The 20,634-nt window shown below is 42.3% G+C and overlaps 1 protein-coding gene across 1 annotated transcript in view; it reads right to left on the bottom strand.

The window, feature by feature from the left end:
* ADAMTS12 (ADAM metallopeptidase with thrombospondin type 1 motif 12) overlaps window positions 1-20,634 on the bottom strand; it is a 274,548-nt gene that overhangs the window by 170,879 nt on the left and 83,035 nt on the right. The window lies entirely within an intron of this gene.

A 20,634-nucleotide genomic window follows, 5' to 3' on the forward strand; every position in this document is an offset into this window, starting at 1 on the left:
TGGAATAGAGGGAAGGCCAATTGGAACAGGGATGGAGAGAAAAAATTCTAGAATCAAATGACTAATGTCAAGTATGGCTGAGCAAGTCCTTTAACCTCCTATTGTGATGATATCATTTATAAAGTATTATATTACAAAATAACATGTGTCATATACATATACATGTGTGTGCATATATATGTGGATACACATGGATACATATACGAGTATGTGTATATGTAAGTACGCATAGGAAAACTGACGCACACAACAGATAAAGTGTTAATACTAACACTGTGTGATGAGAATATACTGGTATTTTATACTCGTTACACTTGTGTGGAGTTTCCAAATGTTACATGATGCAGACGTGACTTACAGAATCAGAAAAGAGTTTAATGGGAACATAACAGTGCACGGGTAGATATGAGATCCAGGGGGATCATGCTCTAAAGTCGTCTGAAGGATCAGAGGCATTGCCCAAATGAACATCTGGGATTCGGGCAACTGGCAGGTTAGGCAGATCCTGTTAGCAAGTGGCAGAATCTCCCAGAGTTTCCCTCAAATGAAAGAAAGAGACACTGGCAGCAGAGAGATCCACAACACCTCGCTTCACGCAGTAGAGCAAGAGGGTTGAAAATCAATTTGTGTGCATGCGTGTGTGTGCATGTGTGTATTATGAATCACTGGTACAGAGTGTGTAGCTTTTCAAGTAGTGCTCATTTAATACTCAATTTTTTAAAGCAATATAATTAAGGATCAGTCTATAGGCAAAAATTCAATTCTGGAATTTTAAGCAAAAGTCATAGAGTAGAAGGCTCCTTTCTTCCACCCTGATGATCTTCACCACCCATCCAGGGTTAGAAGGGAGATCTGAATATTTCCAGGTCAAATGAGATTATACACGGTTTATGCTTATAGTTGCAAAAACAGCAACTCTGTGACATTCTATAAGTATCAATATCACACAAAACCACAAGATGGCGCCACTAGGCTATTAAAGTCTGTTGGGTGGGTGGGTGGGTGTTAAGAGTTCAGTCCTGGGGCTGCCAGATGGCTCGGTTGGTTAGAGCGCGAGCTCTGAACAACAGGGCTGCCAGTTCGATTTTCCCATGGGCCAGTGAGCTATGCCTTCCACAACGAGAATGAGCTGCCGCTGAGCTGCCAGAGAGGCAGCCGGATGGCTCAGTTGGTGAGAGTGTAAGCTCTCAACAAAGTTGCCAGTTCAATTCCCACATGGGATGGTAGGCTGTGCCCCCTGCAACTAAAGGTTGAAAATGGTGACAGAGCTTGGAACTGAGCTGCGCCTTCCCCAACTAGACTGAAGGACAACTACTTGGAGCTGGCCCTGGGGAAACACACTGTTTCCCTATACCCCCAATAAAATTTATTTAAAAAAACAAAACGAGTTCATCCTTTTTGGAAGGGGTGAATGGACTTCTGGAAAGCTGGGAGGTGGGAAGAATCAAGGATCACAGAACCTTTTTTTGTTGTCTTACCTATGTCTCCTCCTGCTCTTGAACTTGCTCCTTTATGTGGTTAGGGTTTAGTTTAAATGCCTATTTTTACTTTTCTTATACAATTTTAATTCATTATCTTAATCTCTAAGAGGAAGGATAAAATCTGTAATTTTATTACTTTCTTAAATAACAGGAAAATATGCTAAAATCAGTCAGTGGTCTTCTAAAGGCTGGTTCCCAACTCTGATCTATAGGAAGCAAGCATCAAAAGACAGAAAGTCCCTCTTTCACCTAATTAGATGGCAAGGATTATTTTATTGGGAGCCCCCACTTCATGTAATGTTTTCTACTCTGGTATGATGTCATTTAACTCTATCGATATGTCTTAAGCTCCCAACTGTGGCCATGAAAAAAAAAGACAGGCAACTTTTTGCACGACACTTTAACTTTGCTCATGTTAATAACCTCATTATTTCCCTAAAGCTCTTCAGCAATGGAGAGGTCTCTACCTTAGTAGTGATAGTCAAAGGTCAAGTATGATGCTTAATAGCCTGGGAGTCAGACAAACCCAGATACAAATCCCAGCTCCACACTTACTAGTTGGAAAATCTTTGACCTGCCTCTGTTTTCTCATCTGTAAATAGGGATAGTATTAAAAATGGTCTCAGAGGGTTACTGTGAGAATTAAATACATGATATCTGTAGAGCATTTAACTCAATGTCATAAATACAATAAGTGGCAATTTATTTTTAACCATTCTTATTATGAATTAATAAATTCCAGGTTCCCCTCTGCTTATTACCTTTCTTTTCCTCTATAGTGAGTATTGAAGACAAGAAGCATACACACAGGAGCTCCTGCTGCCTTGTCATGCTATCCTAAGCTTCATTCAAATATGCTCAGGTATGGTCTTTATCTAATGCCTTAAAAAGGAATAAGACAACCAGGAGAGGGAGGGACATGCAATGCAGCTCAAAAAGAGGGGCCAATAATGTCTACTAAGATGAGGGGTCAAGTCCCAGGAGCTCAGATAAGGCAGTAAGGAGCAAGCACCTTCTCAAGGACTAGACTACAGATCTAAACTTGAGGACAGTTAGAAAGGCAGCACTAGTGATAGAAATAAGACCCTCTGTCCTAGCAGAGACTGTCCGGTAAAAACATGCCAAAAGTTTGCAGATGGTTTGTGACCCTGACTGAGAAATGTTAAGACTGCATCTTATTAGACTGTGTGCTATTTCAAATAAGACTATAAATTATTCCACAAATACACAAAATTTATAGGATTTTAAAACTACTCAGATTCACTGTCAACTTCAGAAAATTTGTTCTTCAGTAGAAATGGCAAAAGGTATAATCTCATGTTCCAACTCTGACCGGCTGGTAGTGGCTAGAGCTACAGATGCATTAAGAACCATTCTAGGGCTGCACCCGAACTAAGCAGGATAGGGTGCTGTGATGGATTAGTGATGTCTGCCCAGACACCAGGAGCCAGAAGCAGCAATGCATGTGTCATATACTAACCATATTTCTCTTCATTCAAAATCTAATTATAAGCCATGCGGAAAGTACCAGGAAAAATAAAAAAAGGTGAATACTTACCTCATATTAGAATGGGAAAGAACCTTGTAAGCATAAAAGAAATGAAAGAATTGCAAAGAAAAACATCTAAACAAAAATATGAAATATCTGGGTATCAAAAACTATTAAAATTTAAAAAAAACAGGAAAAGTAGTTTTTGCAAATATGACAAAGGTATATTTATATATGAAGTTGTCTTATTAAGAAAAATGTTAACAATTAAGAAAAATTACAAAAGAACCCAGAGAAGATTGTTAAGGAAGAATTCTGCATGACTCAAAATCTTAAGTTACAACTGTGCATACTTATATTCAAGGAAATAATAAGTAGAGCATTAATGAGAAAAGATATTTTACACATAAAATTAGAGAAGATTAAAAAACATACATTACTCAATGCTAGCTAGAATGTAAGTGGATATTTTTACATGTTGCCTTGGGAATATAAATTGCCTTTTTGTGAATACTTGGAAATATTTCCAGCAATTCATTTATAGAAATCTAATCTAAGGTAATATTTTAAATGTGGGCAAAATGTACAGCACAAAATTAATAATCATACAGAGTTTTACTGCAACAAAATTTTTTGGGGAAAAATCTAAATGTCTAAACTAGAGGAACAGTTAAATAAAATTTGATCTATCCAACTGTGGAATTTTAAGCAATCCTTAAAATTGTTTTGAAATATTTTTAATAACTTGGGGAAATGTTCCCAACTTAAGCTTCATAGAAAGATTTTGCCCAACCCAATTGTGTGTTTCATAATTTATTGTAGTGTATTATATTTTTATCCAATATTAAATTAAATTATATTGTCACAGTGTACGTCATATTATAGATAATAAATAAAATATCCATAAATAGTGATTATTTTTTGCTTATGTGGTCATGAGTAATTTTTATTATTTTGCTTATGTTATTCTGTATTTTCCCTGTAAAATAATAATATAGATTCATTATTTCTCTTAATTAGAAAAAAAATTAAATGTAATTTGATTAAAACTGTCACTTAAAATTTTTTTCAGGTAAACTAATCATAGAAAAGATTCCTAGAGCACGATGGGCCAAAACACAAGTTCAATAGTCATGCAGACCTTAGTCACTTTTAATAATGTGAGCTTGGGCAAGTCACTTCATCTGTCTAAGCCTCAGTCTTCTTATCTGTGAAATGGGGATAAGAGTGCCTACTCATAAGATAGCTGTGAGTCTTAGGTCAGAGATATTCTAAGTGGTTAGTATTGTGCCGGGCACACAGGACGTACCAGATAGTCTGAGGGAACTGGCAATCAGCTTTGGATGAATTGGTCTCAGCCAATGAGAGTGGCTGCTGCACCCAGGTCCTTATATTCCAAATAAATGTCAACACAGCCATGCTTTGTGCAAGTCCAGCCAGCTTTGTGGTTGGCCAAAGGAACACATGTGAACTGGAGTTTCCAGACAGTCATCATCAGTGCCATCTCCTAAACCGTCATTCCACATGTAGCCCAGGAGGCCTGTCAATGAGACAGCTGCTACCTACCAGCCCCATAATAGAATTCAGCACCTACTGAGCTCTTCATCCTCTCCAATTCATACAGAAACTTAGCCAAGCAAGGACTATGTACATTTTACAGATGAAGACAATGGCATTCAGAGAGCTTCAGAAACTTGTCCGTGGTCACAGAGCTACTCAATGCCAAGATTCGTGCCCATATCCATGTGATATATCAAAGCCTGGACTCTCCTACCACCATCAACACACCCACTCACACTGAGCTCTTAACATCGGATTGCCTCTGGACGATGGCTGAGCAGGCAGGGAGGGACACAGCCACTGAGCAATGTACAAGCCATCAGAGGGAGTGCAAAGGCCTCAGTTTCCTCCTTTCTCTCTACTCTATAACAGAGATATGTTCCCCGCTTCTCCTGCTAGCAAGTGGAGACAAACACTCCTCTGTGTCTCAAGTGAAGTAGCCATCATTGTCACTCCTGGAGTATTCCGGAGTGAAACCTGCCCCCTCAGGCAAAGAGGGACCCCTCAGGATCTGCCTGAACTGCTCAAAGTGCTTCTGGGTTAGAGGGGAGGACACAGCCCTACTAAACCCACCCTCAGGAATTACAGAAGAGGACAGAGGCACAAAGCCCCTGAAAGGGCCAGCAACATCTGCCAGAAACGCCAGCTGACCAAAAGAACTTCCAGCTTCTCTTGACTTTAACCAACTTGAGACTTAGTCACCATAAATTTTTGAGCAGCAATGACAAATTTTAAAAATTTTAACAGCAGCAGCTAATATGTATCATGCATTGGATTTACTGTTCTAAAACATGTGTAGCTTTTTTAATCCCTCACAAAAATCCTACCCCCTGAGAGTGAATTTTATGAGACCAATTCCCCAGAGTGATTCATGAGTAAAGTACGCATGCTTAGGTTTAGGGTCAGTGAGGAAGTGGGATGCTGCCCCAGAAGATGCAAACCCCCAGAGGCCTGAGAGGAAGGGGGTTGGTGCCAAAAATGCAGGGAGCAGGCGGGAGGGCACTTCCTTGGAAGAAAGATCACCTGGGGTATCTGGTTGGGGCTGGAGAAATGCCCCAGAGCCGGGCTCGAGGAGAACCCATAAGGCACCCTGACACCATCTATAGCCCTTGGCACCCAATTTCTACAGCAACGTGTTTGATTTCTACCAGGGCATACCTTGCTGCAAAGTGCCTTGACGATTCCTGCTAAAATCTCAGGTCCCTTGTAGGTTCTCTTGATTTTTAACTGATCTGAGAACTAATAAAGTGTTTTTTTTAATAACAATAAATTTGAAATCATAACAACAACTAACATGCACTGAGCAGTTCCTTTAATATATTGTACATGTTTTAGATCTTTGAATCCTTACAACAACCCTTACTGATGATGAAACCCAGGCATAGAGAGGTAAGTAATTTGCCTACATCCTTTTTTTAAGGACTAAAAGAATGAATGAATGACTGCACTAACAGCTAGATCAGTAGTTCTCAAAACCATAGCCTGCGTCAGAATCATTCAGAGGGTCCCAGTCCCAGAGCTTCTGATTCAGTAAATCTGATATGGGGCCTGAGGATTTTAATTTCTAACAAGTTCCTCCTGGGTTATGTTGATGCTGCTGACCCGGGGAACCACACGCTTTGAGAACCGATGGCCTAGATGAGGGGTCAGCGAATTTTTTTATGAAAGGGCCAGACAGTAAATGTTTTAGGGTCTGTGGATCAAGAGGCAAAATCAAGGGTATTATATAAGCAGTCTCATAGTCATTTGAAATGTAACCATTTAAAAATGTAAAAAGGTGGCAGGACGAACTTGGCCTGCAGTGGAGACTCTGGACGCATGCCTGTCTTGGTCCCTCCATGGACTCCTCCCCACACCTATTTTCTTGCTCTTCCTAAGGACCCCGCTGCCTAGTGGCCTATAAAGGAAAGTGCGCCTAAGCTTCAAGCTGCTGAGAGGCCAACCAACGTTCAGCACAGGACAGAAAGTGGCAATGTCGCTGGCATCAATGCCACGAAGGAAAGGAAACCCCTTTTGGAGCTGACCCCAAACCTCTGGGCATCCTGGTCACTGCGAACTTGCCATGTTCCACACTGACAATTGGAAATAGATCATGTGTTTGATGTTTCCAGGACCAGATAACATTGAACGTTATCTATGGAGTTTTGTTTTCTTTGGGAATAGAAGATTCCTATAGCTTTTTAAAGATAGTAATGATGATAATAAAGATCTAAATTAATGTAATCTGCTTGGAAAGTATATAATTCTTTGCATATTTTAGATAACCCAAAAGGGGAAGATCTGGTACCAAAGATATTTTATATTTATCAGGAGGGCTCCACGTTCTGAATTTCTGTGCTCACGGGCGCTCATTTTTTAAGTATCGACTTTTATCCCTGGTGATTACAAACGGGGAAAGAAAGCACAAGCCTCCTGCGGAGAACAACCTCCCCATTTTCCCCAGGATGTATACAAAATGAGCAGTGTGAGAAGACATTCCAATCATAAGCTCGACCACTTATGATTGGTAAGCCTGAGTTGGCCTTCTACTACCACACTATTGGAGATGTGTAAAGAATTCCCTGACTCATTCCAGTTACAGAGAACATGACTCAGAACCGGCCTCCAGCATGTGATCTGCCGGGGGATAACAAGGTGAGTGGTACTGCGTTTCATGACATGCCTGGAAAGTTCTGCAAAATAGATTGATTCAACTTCAAAGGTCTCCAGCAAGGTCTAAATGAGCTGTCAGCATGGTCCCCTCAGGGTCCGTCTACATGAAGGCTTGAATGCTTTTTCACTGTGAAAGCATCTTATTTATATCATACTCCATGGGATGGAACTACAAAGCTGACACCCCAACCAGCTGCCAATGTGCGCCCCTCTACTTCCTGAGGAAAAAGAAATGAGATTAGAGAAATGATAAAACAAAAAAAAAGGAGGAGAGTGTGTTAAGCACTGCTCACAGTACCCACTCTCTCGCTGCTGTTCGAGTCCAGTGTGCTTGCTCTCCAGTGGTGTTTGGCAATCTTTTCAGATGGGCACCCAATGCTGGGAAGCAGAGTGCTGCAGAGGAAAGATCTCGGTAAGGTCAGAGGAACGGGGTGCTTCAGGATTTCCTCCCAGGGTGTCAACTCTGTCAAACGTTGGCTACTCCTCTTCCCTCATTAAGGTCCACCATCACTTACTCAAAACCCTTGGGGTCAGATGTGCTAGAATTCATAATTTCTGCAATTACAAAAGTACCTTGGGGGTTGGCTGGGGAGAGAAGGAATAGGGAGTTGTTGTTTAATGGGTGTCGAGTGTCAGACTTGCAAGATGAAAAGAATATATAAAACGTTACTGAACTGTCTACTTAAAATGGTTAAGATGGTAAATTTTATGGGTATTTTGTCACAATTTTTTTTTTTAAATCTGGATCATATACTCTAGGTTACTGGACATTCTTCGCAAGGTCTCAAGTGGTACCCTAAACTCAAACATGGGGATAATTCCACAACAAAAGGTGCACCTCGTCTCACTAATTAGGATAAATGAAAATCATAAGCAGCCTCACAGCAATTCAGGTCACATTCTGCCACCAAATGAGTTTGCTGAACACTGAAATACTTTTGGTTTTCAGGGGCCTCTGGATTTGCACTAGCAGATCAGGAACTGTGAGCCCGTAACACACACTCACCCCACCCTGCCCCACCTCAGTATGAAATGTTCATTCTCCACAGTTTACAGAAGAGAAAATAGAAACAGGAAGTAAGAGGAGGAGGAAAACAGTCACTTGCCCAAGGTCTACAAGCTCCTCGGACTTCAAATCTGCCTGGTTCCACAGCTGGGGTTTCACCTCAACATAGACATGATCAACAATGATATCCCAAAGAAGTCCCTTGACGTTTGAACAAGGAATTCCAGAGCACTCAGCCCAATCTGCGTGCTAGTGGAAGGTGTATGAAATGCAGGCATGTGGCGGTTTCGACAATGGCCTCTCCCCCTGTCAGGGCCACGACCTGCTCTCTCCCCAGCCCGAAGTGTGTCATCCTCTGAGCCAGAATCATGAGCAGGATACCACTGCGCTGTCCCCAGACACTGCACTTTGATCTTTTGTTACTCAGGCCTGCAGTACAGGACAGCCCCAGCCAGTGAGCTCTTGCTCCCCTCCTCCCCAACACTAACAATCTGTTTTCAATTGGGTCTGTTCCCCAGAGATAGGAGGCATGCAAGTTAAAGGTATCTTTGATTCTCTCAACCTGACAGCTCCTGCGTAGTCCCAGGAGAAATGAGAACGAGAGCTCTGAAGCCAGACAGAGCTGACGCAGAAAAGCTTTGGCTCTAGTCGCTCACGTCTGAGGTCAGCTGCTCTGCCCTTTGGTGAGGAATGTTCCTCAGTTGCAGATATTGTATCATTTAATCTTCACACCAGACCTGCATGAACAGCTGCCTGTCTTCTACACATCCACACGAGCACCCTGGGAAAGTCACGTCAAGGTGCTGAACTAGCAGAGGAAGGACGGCCCTCAGGACCTCAGCGTTTGCTGAGCCCATTGGGAGAAGCGCTAGGGACAAAGGCTTGGTGTTCCCGAGTTGCTGGTGAGAAGGGCTGACTCCCAGTTCAAGTCTTTCTGAGGGGATGGAGTGAGGGAGGAGCCCGCTTTATAGAAAAGGAGCCCTCTGCCCCTCTGTGTGTAAACGCAGCGATTCCCTCTGCAGTGCAGCCCGGTGTTGGTGCTGGTGGGCTGCTGGCAGGGTTGACAAGGGCACTATTCTTAGTACAACTTCTCAGCAGGGGAAGCCTTTTTGTCTGAGGGGCTTGGGCTCTCCCCTCTCAGTCAAGTTAAACAAAGAACTCCTCTGTCGAGGGGAGAGAATACATTGGGCTTTCAACACGATATATTTAACAAGAATGGAAAGAACTCCCATAAAATCCAGAGTCATCACAGCTGAACAAGCAAGCAGTCTTTGCCTCCTGGAGCCAACTAACTGCGTGTGTTTACAGACACACACACACACACACACGATAAGCACACGCATACACATACCACGTAAACATACACACACCACACAAATACTCTACACATGAATACACATATAGACACACACACACACATACACCATACATATAAATACACACACACACACCACTCAGGCTGAATTTAGCTAAATCTTGAGGTCCTGAACTTAGAATAACAGCCCACTGTGTTTGGCATCACTCAAACATACGTGGAGTCTTTTTTACTAAGCACCACATTTCAAGAGACGTGTGTGAATGAGTGTGTGCATGCATGCCTGCGTGTGTGTCTGAGTGTGTGTGTATGTGTGTGTGAGATGGAGCCATGCCTGTGTAAGTAGGCCCTTTCATCTTGCTACATCATCACCCTCTCACCTCTTTTTCTTTCCAGATATTAGGGATCTTGGGTGCAGTCTCAGTTTTTGGACTGCCACTTCTTTCTTTTCACACTCTGACTTACAATGACAGCCCAAATATATCCACTAACTCATGACCTGAAGCTCTACTGCCTCAGTTGAAGGGGTCCTAAAATGCTGACCCTAGCGAGCCCTCTGTGTCAGCAGCCTGCGCTCCTGAATTTTAGGTATGGCAGCTTGAGATGCGGCACTGGGGTAAAGGAGGCAGAAGGCCCAGAGGGAACAAGCACTTGGAAGCCACAGCCTGGATACCGCAGAGACGGGTCAAGACCTTGTTCTTGTAAGTGTGAGATACCAGCGTGTACAAACCCACTTGACAGGTTTAAGACCATAATAGTATGCATGAAGAATGTCAACATTGCTATATTTCCAGATACTGCTGAATAAAAACAGAAACAGACTCATAACATATGAGAGCTTAAAAAAATCCTTTCCTTGAAGATCTTCCAACCCCTTCATCTTACTGATGAGGAAATGGACCAGGGTTCATGTAACTTGTCCAAGTTAGAGGATGACAGTGCTGGCATAGAACATGGTTCTCCTGACTTTTAATCCGTTTCTCTATAAATGCTACTGTGAAAAAAACACACGTAAAACTCATTTGCTTATATATGAGCAAAACTAAAAATAATAATAATAATAATTACTTTCTATGGTTAATTTTACAGTAATCTTAGGCATATCATTAATATGTGTCGGATTCATTTCAATTTTTTGCAAGCAAAGCAACTCTAAACCCAGGGCCAGTGACATGATTTGCAGAGTTTGGGGCAAAATGAAAACACAGGGCCTACCCAGGGCCAGGTAAGTCGATCTTTCCTCCCCATAGGCCGCACCCCAGCGCACAGCAGATGGGCGACCCCCCAGGAATTGCAAACACTATACCAGGATATAGTCAGTATCTGGATGGGAGGCGGATGAGCAGTCCTTCAAGTTGCCAGCTTGGGATGGGGCGGACCACTGCCATGCCTCACCCCAAGATACTGTGGGACTCACACCCAACCCTGAACTTTACCATGTGTGTGCCCAGGCTCGTGCTAGGGACGGAGAGCAACCATGGAACACGCCTCCCCCATTGGTGCGACCTGGTCTCACTGGAAAGGTCAGGAGGGCCCAAAGGGCCAGGGAGAAAGTAGCCAAGCAGCCACCTGGGAAGGAGGGATGTGGCAGGGGTAAGAACCTATCTGAGCTGAGGCTCCAGGCCCCTGGCATGGAGCTGTCATTCCATCAGCGTTCACTTACAAAGCACAAATTCAAAGACACAATCATTAAGAATTTCAAGGCAGTTACTGCATAGCCTGAAACTCCAAGCACAGAACTCCTCAGAGCATGACCCTCTGCGACTACACTTGGTCACACACCACGAAGCCAGCTCTCACTAAACCTGGTTGTCGTGTGTACAATCTTCTGTTGCTCCTGCTGCATAACTAACTGTCATCAGTTGAATTCATCGAGGCTCACTGTGCAGGCCGGCTAACAAATGGACGCTGTATTAATCTGCTATGGCCACCATACCAGAGGCGAAGGAGCTCAAACAACAGAAATTTATTTCCTCACAATTCTCGGGGCCAGAAGTCCCAGATCAAGAAGGCTGCAAGGGTTAGTTTCCTCGGAGGACCCTCTCCTTGCCTTGTGGGTGGTTGTCTTTTCCCTGTATCTTACACGGTCTTCCCTCTGTACATGTCTGTGTCCAAATTTTCTCTTCTTTTAAGGACACCAGTCATATTGCATCAGGCCCACCCTCACAATCTTCTTTTAATTATCTCTTTAAAGATTCTATCTCCAGAAACAGTCACATTCTGACGTGCTGAGCGTTAGGACTTCAACACATGAATTTTCAGGGGACACAACTCAATCTATAACAGACACCATTCCTTGAATGCTGGATATTCTGTAGAAGTGATCTCAGGGAAAACGGCTCCCTAAGAATTTATACCCAGTCAATGGCTTATGCCAAGCAGGGCTTCTCTAATCTTCCTGATAACATACGTTCCTCTGCTATAAACTCTTACAGCATTCATCACAATGCCCATGTACATACTATTTTATATTTTTTGTTTACATTCTCCTCCCACTAGATTGTAAGTCCACGAGGGCAGGGTCCAACTTGGCATGTTCAGAGCTGCATCCCTTAGCACCTGGCCCATGGAAAGCACCAAATTAATATTTCCCAAAGGAAAAAAGTTCAATCAATGATGCATAAACCAATGTAAATAAAATTCTGGAACTTTCTAATCCTTGGCTTATTGACCCAGAAAACATCCTTGGGATCTGCTTCTCTGCCTTTGGAGGAGAGGATTTAGAGCATAAAGTGCATTAATAATTTCCTCAAATATTTGATTTCAGATCTAACAAGTAAACTTCTTTCCCCATAAAGAAACAATTTTATGGTATTTATGGGACTTCCAGCTGCTGCACAGAAATAGGACTGTGGGGTGGGGAATACTTGTTTTCCCAAACACTGGCATGAAGCAAGCTTACATAGTTAACAGTGAGTGCTGCCAGAAGAACACATCTGCCTTGCCGCAGAGACTCACAGGACTCCCGGAACGCTGAGCCCCCTAGCCCAGGTATGATGGTTGTGTACTCCCACCTGCAGGACCCTGCTGCAAATACACATCATTCATTCATTCAATGGACAAACATTTATCAAACAACCAATTATTATGCATCAGACACTGGGCTTGATACTTAGGATACAAAGAAAAGTCTAGTGGTAGAAATAGAAAACAAATTCAACAGGATAATCACGAATGATGCTGTGATTCATTCATTTATTTACTCATTCATTCAACATTTACCAGGTGCTCATTACGACAGGCTCTGCCCTAGGCAGCAGGGATACAGCAGAAGTGTCTGCCTTGGTGAGCTGACATTTTCACTGGGCAAGACAGACAATAAACCAATAAACCAATAAATAGATAAAATCACATCAGATGATAAGTGCTGTGGGAAAACAAAACAAAAACAAACAAAAAAAACTAAGCAGGATAAAAGGTGTACAAAGTGACAGAGAGAATGCTAAGATAGTGGTCAGGGAAGGCTTCTCTGACTGTGTGACTTTGAGCAGAGACCTGAATTGCGTGAGAGATTGAGCCATGAAGACATCTGGAAGAGGAAGGAGTGTTCCAGGCAGAGAGAATAGTGATTGCAAGGCCCCGAGGTGAGCCACATCAAGCAATACCTCAGAAGTAGGGAAGGAGGGGGAAAGTGGCAGGAGGCAAGGAAGAAGGCTGCCAGGGGCCACATGAAAATGCAGAGTGAGCTTGGGGAAGGGACACATCGTGCTCGTAGGGCAGCTCATGTAGAGAAGTAGGACCTCACAGGAGGCAGCATTTAAAACGAGACTAAAAGAATGCCAGCAATTTGTCTAGTGGACTGGCTGAGAATTTGTCTTCCCATTCCCCACAGGAAGCTGAAAACCATGTGTGCTGTCGGTTCAGAGATCACCACTCAGCGTGCTTGTGTGGCTGCAGCTGCTTCCTTGGCCCTCTCCGACTACACTCATTTGCCAAGGCATCTGCTCTTCTTTACCTCACCTAGAGAGCACAGCTGGACCTTCCGACCTGAGGTCTCTCTCGGGCCTCCATCTCTACATTGTTGCCTGGGTTGATATTATGTTCACCACTGCATCCCCATTTCCTAGAACAGTGTCTGGCACAATGTAAGAGCTGCTTGAGTAAATGAATGTCACTTGCTTTCTCTTATCCATCTATCCGTCTATCCATCCATCCATCCATCCATCCATCCATCCATCCATCCACTCATCCATCCATCCATCCATCCTCTTTTATTTCCCAAAATAAGAATTTGAAGTAGTCATTTTCAGCGACAGCCTCAGGCCACAACTCCCAACCTTTGCTCCATTTTTGTCTCTTGTGTATCCTCTTCAACAGCGAGGCATCAGAGTATACACTTAATTTCTTCAGGAAGACATGGGTATTCTCATGGGTTAAACTGGCTCCATGTAGGTAAAATATAAGTACATATTGACGACCATATAGGTAAAATATAAGTATATATAGTAGCTACCAAATAACAACCAATGAGCTACCAAATGCATCATAGATAGTAAGTTCAACATTTTTTAGTTCTCATCGTGGCCAGGAACTCTGGCAGACTTTGGAGACACACCTGTGAATAAGCTGACATGATTCTTCGCCTTGTTTAGCTTTCTGTCTAGAGACGAACACAGACAGATATTCATAACATGAGAAGGCCTGTGGCAGGGGAAGTAGCTGGTGTTGAGTCACAGGAAAGCATCTAATGTAGACAGATGGTCAAGATGGTTTTCTAAAGGAAGCCATGTGTAAATCCCAAAGAGAAGTCAGTAAAGCATTTGGGGAAAATGAGTTTCAGGCAGAAGGAACCTAAGTGCAAGGGCTAGAGAAGCGAAAAGCAAGCTTCTTTGAGGAATAACAACTAGTGCAGGATGGCACAGGCTACATTTTGAGAGATAAGAGATGAAACTGGGAAAACAGGCAAGAGTCACACAGCGAAGGAGTTCCTAAAACATATTAAACACCCGTGTCTTTATTGTTAGGGTACACTGACAGCCTTTCGGCACGGGAAAGGTACGATCTGATCTGTGTTCTAGAAATTTCTCTAACTTCTAATGGGAGAGACCCAGGGCAGGGAGACTAGTTAGAGGATTTTGCAATAATCCAAGTGAGAGGTTATGATGCCGAAGCACACCAATGCCCTGGGGAAAGGCAGACAATTTAGAAAGCTTTTTAGGAGGCAGAAATGATAGGACTTGGTAATGTGGGTTAATGAAAGACACAGATAAAAGAGGAAAAACCACATGAAGAGTTTGTTTGCCACTCAGAGCTCTGAAGCTAGAGGCTGAATCTTTCATTTTTTTAGAGACAAATCACTGTCCTGTTAGGGACAATATCACTGATGGCCGCAATGATGAGCAGACAGGATGGGGAGGAAAGATCAGACAGCTAACTCAGGCCTCTGCTGGCAGCAGGAGGAAGCCAGGCTGGTCAGAACAGGATAAGCCTCTTCCTGTCTCTACCCAAAGCACATGGAAGCACAGGAACGACCAAGGACAAAGCTACGTCGTCAAGATACCCGTCAAGATAACTTGTCCATTTCCCTGCAGATTTATGGGATATACTGTAGATCTTAGAAACTAACATCTCAAATAACATTACTTCAGAATTTGGATTTTCTGTCCTACAAGAGAAGCATTTTGACTTGAAACTGACCCTTTGCTCAGATTGATCCAAAGCCCCTTCCCAGCCTAGAATGCACTCCCCAGTGTCCTCTGCCCTTCCAAATTTTACCCGCACTTCAGTGCAGTCCAGGCCACTCCGACAGTGTGTGCTCAGCCCAGAGCAACCTAGAGGAGATAAAACGAGCAGACGCCATGTTTCCTCGGAAGCTGTTTCCTGTGTGGTGATGGAAACCTATGCACTTGAAATGAAGGAACAAAGGCAATGATTGTCAAGGGCTGAGGAAATGCAAAGAAAGGAACTACCATGGAGAGATCTGGTGAATGAATAAAGGCTTTGACTGGACATGTGAGTATCTCAGCGTGACCGAGCAACTGTGTGGAGGCATCTGGTACTCTGAGTTCCTCCAGTCTTTGTCTTGGATCTTACCAAGCAAACATCACCATTTTATCTCTCCATCCAATGCGTTAATTCTCTCCAACAATCTTCTCCTCCCTCTCATTGGTAAAAGCTTGAAACACTTTTCCAATCCTCCTAGCAGTCCTGAAAGCAGGTAATGAAAAACAATATGCCACCTCACTAAAAGTAAAAGTGCAGAACACCAATTAAAATGTTAACTACCTCACAGCAAAGCAAATTGTGGATCACTGTGGAGTGGCTATAACCATAAGGCAATCAGGTAATCAAGGAATTCAAGAAAGGAATTACCATGGTGAGGTCTGGTGAATTAATAAAGGCTTCTGATTTGGCAGATTGTAGCAAGGAAGTTTGCTGTTAATCAAGGAAAACTAATAATAGTGCATTTTAGACTCAATATGGAGTGTGGTGGTCATTTAGAATCTTCAACTAACTGGATTTCCATGAAATCAGAACAAAAGTATAAACACACACCCCCCCCCAATACTCTAGCAGGCTAGTAATCTAATGTGCTAATTAATTCTAATGAGCTATTGTTAATGTTTTTATAACATTTAACATGTTAATATTTAATACTGTTTGTAAGTGCCATTTAAAAGGCAGCTCAAAGATATCTGAATTTCCAAATTACTTCCAAATAATAAATCCACTCAAGACTTTGATTTCTTGCAATATGGTAGACTAGATATCCTGAAAAACTCTCCCATTATTAGGCCCTTAACGATACGTAAAGCATAAAAAAAGGAGGGGGGTGGGAATAGTTCAGAGGCCAAAAATAGAAAAACAAAAAACAAAAGCAGTAGAATTCAGAGAGAAAAGAAAAGATGCAGTGTGCTGATGATGGTCTTTTTTATGTGTCCACTTTGCAGGACTACAGTCCTCAGTTATTCCATCAAACACTGACCTGGGTATTGCTGTGATGATATTTTGTAGGTGTAATTAAAGTCCACAATCGGTTGACTTTAGCTAAAGCAGATCATTCTTGATAATCTGGCAGGCCTTATTCAATCAGCTGACGAATCTCAAGAGCAGAGTCGAGGCTTTCCAGAAGAAGAATTTCTGCCCACAGACAGATGTTTCAGCCTATACTTGAGAGTGGCAGCCTGCCCTTCCTGAATGGCTGTCTATGGATTTTGGATTTGCCTAGCCAGCCCCCACTATAGTGTCAATCAATTTCTTGCAACAGATCCCTTAATATAGACTGCTTATCAGTTCTGCTTCTCTGACTGAGCACTGATTGACGTATGAAGCTACCTGCTCATCTGGGGCATCTGCTGCTCCCTCCTTTTGCTCTGAAGAAGAAGCAAGTTTAGGACCTACATAAGTGCAATGTCATATTGGAGGCTAACTGAAAAAGTGCACCAGAAATCCAAGAAATAATTAAACAAACTTAAACTTGGCTCTCTGGGTTTCGACTCTGGGCACGGGGGGAAAAGTATTCATGGACTATCTACAACCATAAGCCATAGATCTGGGGTTCAACTTCACACAGAATACATGTAACCTCAACATTAAGCACAGAGAGATAACACTTCATATCCAACAGACAGGCAAAGTTTAAAACGAGAATACTGAGTATTAGACAGAATATAGAACAATGCAGACTCTCATTCACGGCTTCTGAATGTCAACTTTAGAGAGCAATTTTGCATTATCTGGTAAAGTCATAGTTGTACATATCCTATGCAATATTGATTTAATTCCACTACTAGGTATATACCCTTGAAAACTCTCTGAACCTGTGCTTTAAGAAACATGCAGAAGAGTGGTCTTTGCAACATAATGTATGATAGCCCCAAAGTGCAAGCAATTCAGATCCATTCTGAATTGGATCTGTGAAGGTTGGATCAAGTGGAAGAGTCACATATTGGTGTACGACAGCAGAAAAAATGAATAAATTATAGCTACAGGTCCTGCCACAAATATCATGTAGAGTAACAAATATTAAAAACATCCAATACATTCATTAAGATTCCATTTCTCTTCACAGTCTTACCATATATTATAAAGATGAAGCTAGGACTGGATCCCTACTTACCCATGTCCTATTATCCAGGCTGTTAGCTCTTCAGATCAAGAACTATATCCTATTCACAACTGTACCCACAGAAGCTAGGAAAGCAGCAGTCTTAAAGGGGATACCCGATAGATATTTGTCGAATGAATCAATAAATTTTAAACACAAAAATACATGCCAGGAACCAGGCCCTGTGTTTCTAGCCTACAATCCTGAGGCATGAAATCCCAAACTCTGACCTTACCTGCTGGGACCCCTTTCTGCCACAGAAACAGCTGACCCTGCCGCTATTGCCATCTGACCTATCTTTCTATTGTTATCTCCAGCTTCCTAAAACCAAAGTTCCACCCAACACTTCCAGCCACTCAAGTCCCAGTGTGACACATTCTTGCCAAAAAAACTAAGAGAAAGGAACTTGTCATTGTCAATAAAATGAGGTTTTGAAAGTTGCTCTAGATTTAATTCAGGCAAGCTGTATTTTCCCACCACTTAACGCGGATTCCAGAACATTGGAGAAAACAAGAACTGTGGCATGGCTGGCACATATAAGGTTCAGAAAAGCAAAGAAAACTAGCCCACAGATTAAGAACTGTTAGTTCAAACTGATCAAATCAATAACAGAAGAGCATCACAAGAAAGCCCTGGGGGAAAAAAGAACTTAATTTCATTAGGCTGTATTGCTAAGGGACTTGCTGTGAAATTCCTGGGCTCCCTTCCATGAAAGGAAATACCTAGAATGTGAAGGGTCACATTTTAGGGGGAAGTAATTGATCCATTTTCTCCCCTAAAGTACTAGAATACTTTTAAAGTAAATCTTTGTTTTCAGGATCAGGGGTGTTCCTGCTTTGACTATGACAAAGACAGAATGCTTTACACAAGGAATCTTTCTTGATGTAATCACAGTGATTTGGTCTTGCAACACCAACTAATCGAGGCGTGTAGTGTATCTTAGTGTGGGCTAATGACCTGGCTACTGCTAGTTAATGCCATCCTCTCTGCAGGGGGACGTGGTGTAAGAACACTGCAATTACCTGGTTCAGCCAGATCAAGAACATTGCCGTATACCAAGGTTTTAAAACTCCAAATGTCATGTACACTTTGAGAATATTCACAAGCACATCAGATTGTTCTTGAATCTCTAGCTATCGCTGAAGCACAGAATCACGCTCATTGACTTAGGAAGGGCGATGGTCACATACTCGTACAACTGACGCTTCCTCAACATCTAGAAAATGTACATTTGTTTTTTCTTTCGATCAGGGTTATGTAAACGAGGGGCTAGTCTAATCTAGTTTCATCTACTTGGCTACAAATCACTCTCAGTTTCATTTCACTTTGCACCTAACACTATGTTGCATACTGTTTGGGGATGGAGTTCCTACTCTAATGGGGCTATTGAGACAGTTGATGAAACAAAAATTCTATTCAAGGAAGAGTTCAAGAATAAACATGAAGGAATATAAAGCCCCAGGCATAAGAGAATCTTAACGTCTGAGCGTGGCTATATTCTGAACACCAACTCCTTGAAGCTTTTGAAAAATTCACTCCCTCCTCTGAGCCACAGTTGCTTCTTTGGTGAAAGAAGGCGGCTGCGGTAGGCACTCTCAAAAGTCCTTCCCGCAGAGCTGTACAATGATGACATTCTGCGGTTTTAATTTAAGCAAGTATAAGAAAATATGTTTTAGAAGATGTGTATGGAGAAATTCACAACACAAAGATGGTTCCAAGATGGGATGAATCAGAGTTTTCATAAAAATGGTAAGTCTTATGGTTAGCCTAGAAGCTCGATAGTGAAATGGTAGGGCAAGCATTGCAATTGTGGTGCTGTGTGACCTAACGGGGGCATGACACTTGTAATCTGCTCCTTTCCCATCCATGTCTTCTGCCTTCATGACTAAATGCGTGCCATCCTCAAGTCATTATTCATCAACTCTAGCAACAGGGAAACTGTAAGGGAGAGAGGCGTTCAAGGGGTGGGGGTGGGGGGTGAATGAGGACACACCTAACTCATTTCACAGAACAACCATGTCTACAGCAGCTAGTATCCAGCCACTTTCACTGACTGCCTTAGTAACTCTCTCTGCCATACTGATGAGCCCGTGATCTAAAAATATTGAACACACACAAACTGTTCTCCTTCTTCCACTGTGTAACAGAAATTGGGTAATTATCCAGCTGATTGGATCAGGGACAAACAGAGTCCTAAAAATTCACATTGAAACCAAGTTATCTGGATTGGTACCTTTATCAATCACATCAGCCAGAGAATGTGTCTCTTGCCTTCTCTTGGTACTTGACAGAAGGAGCTTTAAACAGGACATTCTCTAATTTAGGACAAAGTTACAACAGCTTACTAAAGTTCAAGAATGTAGACAGCGTCCATCTTTGTGCGCATAAAACATTATAGACTCGAAAGTTTCTTGTTGCCTACATATTCTATTAATATTATAAAAGAAACTCCCAGGAAACTTACCATCTATCACAGGGTCTGGGTGACGTCTGTAGAGAAATTTGAATACTTGAACCTTTGTCCTTTCATTCTCCTTTCTCTAACTTGCAGAGCTCAACTTCTGAGTCCTCTCAACCCCTTATCAGTGCCCTCCTTCCCTAATTCCTTCACCATCTATCTATTTTCCATTTGAAGTCCACAGTTTCCAAATATTTAAGACATAAACAATATTATGGATTCCTTTTATTAATTTCCCCCCTCACGCATTATTTTTTTGTCACTGAAGAAAGGAGGAATGATACAATATTTAAGAAAACGCCCCAGTTTCCAGGGGCTCTTTATGCATAGACATACACATTAAAGAGAATGTGGGAGTTGCAAGGAAATAATCTGGGTCAGTTTATCTCTAAAAACTACCTGAAACTACCTAGGATGGACTTACTTTCAGAATCTGAATTCTTTATCAATGAATAGAAGCAGTTTAGGTCATTCCAGGGTCTTTAGGGCAGGAGACATACCTCACTGAACTAAGCACAAAGCAAACAAAGCACAGCCAAAGAAGTGTAGCTGAATTCATTGTCTGATAATGTGTTGATATTTTTTTCAGTTTCTCTTCACACATCATCAGCATCATCAAACATTTA

This window comes from Rhinolophus sinicus, chromosome 3 (genome assembly GCF_057876585.1).
Source record: "Rhinolophus sinicus isolate RSI-liver-muscle chromosome 3, RSI-T2T, whole genome shotgun sequence".
NCBI classification, from domain to species: domain Eukaryota; kingdom Metazoa; phylum Chordata; class Mammalia; order Chiroptera; family Rhinolophidae; genus Rhinolophus; species Rhinolophus sinicus.